Below are 5,086 nucleotides of genomic sequence, written 5' to 3' on the forward strand. Positions count from 1 at the left end.
CTTCCAAAAACCGAAATCCCATGTGGATCTCGTGGAGCTTCTCGATATTGTTGATACCAAGAGAGGTGCTAAAATATCTGGAGCTAGAGGGTTTTTACTAAAAGGATATGGTGTTGCTCTTAACCAAGCTCTTATCTGTAAATGCAAGAGCTACTAAGTTTTGAATTAGTTCATGATGCAACTCAGAATTTCTCAAAAACTCTTTCGATTAATAGAAAATATGTTTACAAGGTTTCTCCTTTAACACTATTTTCTATTCTCACTAAGTCTTGTTCCTTAATCACAGACCGATTAAGAACAATAACTCTCCTTAAAACCCTTAGCTCTCGTTAAGCCTCTAGTTCTCTATTTCTCTCAAACTAAGACTTAATAGCTAGGAATTCTCTCTCGTGATTGTGCTAAGCTTTCTGCAAGCCTTAGCACCCTATTTATACTAAATAGGTTGAGACCATACAACAGGTCGATTTCCAATTCTAAAACTAATTGGAATGGACAATTTCCTTTTTCTTTATGGAATAGGAAATTGTCCTTTGTCTTCATGTTTTCCTTTTCTTCTTGCAAAAGGAAACTCTTCAGTCTTCTAGAATCTTCTCTAAGCTTCTAGTCTTCACTTCAAACCGCCATAACAAGATTCTGCATATTTCCTTAATCTTGTTCATGTTGCTCTGTTCTCTTGAGTTACTTCTTGACTTAGTTCAGGTACTCCTTCAGAAGCTGCATCTTCAATCTCCCCCTTTTTAATCTTGTGTCTCTCAAGCACCTGCATTTGAAATCTTCTATCTTTTGTAGACATTTTTCATCTCAAGCAATCACAAAATTTAAACACCCGAAGTTTAAAAACTTTTAGCAACATTGTCCAACACAAATTAACTCCCCCAGAATCTGAGAATCAAGCAACAACAAAGTCTGGAGTTTAAACAAAATTATCAAATAACTACTCCCCCACAACACATGAACTCCCCCAGAATCATAGCCATACTTCTTTTTCTCCCCCTGCTTGAGAGCTCAAGGTTAAAAACCAAACTTCCTACAATCTTTTAGACAAAGGATGACTGAGAACAAGTTGTTGGATTACTTCATTCATCTTGGAGATAGCCTGAGCTGTGTCTAACAAAGCCATAAACATTCCCTCTCTATCATCCTCATCAGGGTGAGGCAGGCGGATGCTTCCAATGTCCACAACAGTATAGCCTTGATACTCTGGATTAAACTGAGAAGAAGGTTCCGAGACATTTTGAGGAGCAGTTCTTGAAGTATTTGGCTGAGTGCTAGCTTTTGCTTTGCCCTTCATCCTTTCAGTGTAAGCTTGACCAGTTCTGACATCCTTTTTGTAGAACTTAGGAGTCACAAACTTTTCTCCAGAATAGATTGTCACTTCTTTTTGACTTATGAGCATCCCATATATGATTCGGGGAAACACTAACCATCTTTCATCCTTGTTCTGAACAAGTGACATCACTTGATTAAAGATCATCTTACCAACATCAATTATGATTCCATGAAAGATCTTGTAGATGAGCTGAGCTCTCTCAACTGAAACATAATCTGGATTAGAGGAAGGAATCCAATTCTGAGCAGTGATTCGTAGAAGAGCTCCAATTCGAGGAGAAAAATTCTTGAATACTAAATCATCCCAGCCAGTCTTCTCATCTTCACTTAGCAGTTCTGCAAGTTGTTCTTTTCCAACAGAATCAGCATCACTATCTGCCTTAAGTTCCTCTTTGGTTAAATCTTTAAAACCAAGAAATTTATTGATTTTCTTTGGTGAAAACTCATAGTCATGCCCTCTGACAAACACACTGACCTTCTCAGCATTTTCTTCAGACTTTTCACAAGGAAGATTTGCATAAAATTCAGACACTACTTCCCGCACATAACTTCCAAGATTTGTCACTGTAGATTCCAATCTCGCATTCTTGATCAAGGTTAAGTAACCCCAAGAATCCTCTTTTTCTAAATCAATCAGGCGTTCCTCAATCAAGTTTCTATTTTTAAACAAATCATACCTTGCTCTAGCTTGAGATGATGAAAATAGCTTTGATCGAAAGCTTTTCTTGGAAGGACTTTTGCCTGAGCCTGAAGCCTTGATAGATTTGCTTTTCTTTGAAATTGGTTCAGCCTTCTTCTGTTTCTTCTTTGGAGGAGCTAGATCTAGCTGTTTAAAGACTCTTTTCTTACGAGCTTCCTTCTCCTTCTGATTTTTCTGAAACTGTTCTTCAACAGTCATTTCAGTTGGTTGAATCTCAACATCAGAGACATGAATTGCTTCGTCCCTTACTACTTCTTCAGTATTTTCTTCTTCTTTGTCAGACAATTCTGGATCTGCATGTGGAAAAACTCGATTTTCCTCTCCTAGAATCACAGTATCCTCAGTTGATTTTGATTTCTCAGCCGAAATTTGGTCAGATCTGATGATGTCTTCATCGATTTGAGACACCCGTCGACTTGATTCCTTGATTTCACCACGAAGATCCTCAGATTTTTCAATTTCTTCTTCTGGCACAGTGTCTGTTGACACATCCTCTGTAGGTTTGACTCCATTGACTTGTTCAGAAAGTACCTCAGTTTCTCCATCAAGCTTCTTTGATTCTTCCTCAGGTTTCCTGATTTCCTCAGACTCGTTGCTTTTATTTTCTTCATTAGCTGTTGCAAATGAGTCATCTTCATCACCACAAGGAACAAGAGAAGGAGGCGCTGCAATAGATTCGTCAATCAGTTGCGGATTAGCTTCAACTCCATCAGAACGATCTTCTGCAGTTGTTCTTCTTCCACCGATTGGACCTCTGTTAGTAGCTTTCACTATTGTCGCGATTTGAGAGTTTTTCTCCAAGGATTTTCTTGCTTCTTCTTTTCTTAGGGTTTTCGAAAACTTTTCATTTCTTTGTTTTGCTCTTCTCCCAACGAATATTTTCACCAAGATTTGAGAAAATCCTTTTTATGATTGCATATCCTTTTTTAAAAAATTCAAAAACTCGATTTTTGCCAAAAACAAACCGGAATAAACCATTCTTGGAACTTCTAATGTGATAAACCAAACCAGAAATTTTGAATTGAACCGTATCTTCATAACCATATCAGCTCTCATGTTCTCTGACTGAGTCAGATCATAGTTCACATACTCCAAGTGAATTTCTTAATGTGACGAACCTGTTGAAGTCCAATGCCTTTGTAAAAATATCTGCCAGCTGAATCTCTGTCCCAACATGATCAATCTTAACCTTCTTTTCTTCAACCAATTCACAAATAAAGTGATGTCTTACATCAATGTGCTTGGTTCTTGAATGTTGCACCAGATTCTTTGAGATATCGATTGCACTCTGATTATCACAGTAGACTTGAAGAACTCTAGAGTCTATTCTATAATCTGCTAACATTTGCCTCATCCAAAGTAACTGTGTGCAACAACTTCCCATGGCAATATACTCAGATTCTGCGGTAGATATTGACACAGAATTTTGCTTCTTACTCAACCAAGCAATTAGATTGTTTCCAAGAAAGAAACATCCTCCGCTTGTACTCTTTCTGTCATTCACACTTCCTGCATAATCAGCATCACAGTAACCAACCAGATTTTGATTTGAGTTTTATGAATACCAAATACCAAGATCTACAGTTCCTCTGACATACTTCAGAATTCTCTTCACAGCTTCAAGATGAGACTGTTTAGGCTTTGCTTGATATCTAGCACAAACTCCAACACTTAGACATAAATCAGGTCTGCTAGCTGTTAGATATAAGAGACTTCCAATCATTCCTCTGTAAGTTTTGACGTCTACATCTGTTCCATTTTCATCTCTTGATAATTTCAATGAGGTACTCATAGGAGTTTTAGCTTCTTTGCATTTATCCATTTGAAACTTCTTCAAGATCTTCTTAGCATAAGTACTCTGTGAGATGTAGATTCCTTCATCCGATTGAACTATCTGCAATCCCAAGAAATACTTCAATTCACCTACCAAACTCATTTCAAACTCTTTTGTCATGTTCTCTATAAACTGATCCACCAACTTCTGAGAAGTACTCCCGAAAATAATATCATCAACATAAATCTGCACCATCATGTTCTCTTTGTTTTCTTCAAGAATAAACAAAGTTTTATCAACACTTCCTCTGTTGTAACCTTTCTCAAGCAGAAAGTTAGTCAGCCTTTCATACCATGCTCTAGGTGCTTGTTTGAGTCCATATAGAGCCTTCTTTAACTTGAAAACATACTCAGGCTTCATCATATCTTCAAATCCTTTAGGTTGCTCAACATATACTTCTTCTTGTAGTATACCATTTAGAAAAGCACTTTTAACATCCATTTGATGAACCGTGAAGTTAAGAATACAAGCCATTCCCAAGAAAAGTCTGATTGATTCAAGTCTTGCTACAGGTGCAAACGTTTCTTCAAAGTCAACACCTTCGATTTGATTATACCCTTGTGCTACCAATCTTGCTTTATTTCTGACAACTACTCCTTTTTCATCACTCTTGTTCTTAAAAATCCATTTGGTTCCTATAATATTTGTATCCGCAGGTCGTTTAACCAATTCCCAAACTTCATTTCTTTCGAACTGTTCTAGCTCTTCCTGCATAGCAATGATCCAGAAATTATCTTCAAGTGCTTCAACATGATTCTTTGGTTCAACGGATGAAACAAAGCATTGAAACTGCAAAGTTTCCCATTCTGCAAAATTACTTGTCATCTTCTTGAAATCAAGCTTTACACCTCTGGTTTTCATCGGATCTTGGAGATCTCCAATGATGTCTGATGATGAATGATTTTTGTGTACCTGAATTTTCTGAGCTTCTTTGTGACTATCTTCTTGTTCTACCGATGAACCATCCACTTTTTCTTTAACCTCTTTATTGGTTATCTCATCCGGTTCTGTGTCACTTTCTTCAAGTTCTTCACTAACCTTTGACACATAATGATCATCAAATACAACATTAACTGATTCCATAATAGCACACGTTCTTTTGTTGTAGATTCTGAATGCTGTACTAGTCTCTGAGTAACCCAGAAACATGCCTTCATCACTTTTGGAATCAAATTTTCACAAGGTAGTCTTTGTCATTCAGTATATAGCATCTGCATCCAAAC

Source organism: Arabidopsis lyrata, assembly GCF_000004255.2.
Source record: "Arabidopsis lyrata subsp. lyrata unplaced genomic scaffold ARALYscaffold_8, whole genome shotgun sequence".
NCBI lineage: Eukaryota > Viridiplantae > Streptophyta > Magnoliopsida > Brassicales > Brassicaceae > Arabidopsis > Arabidopsis lyrata.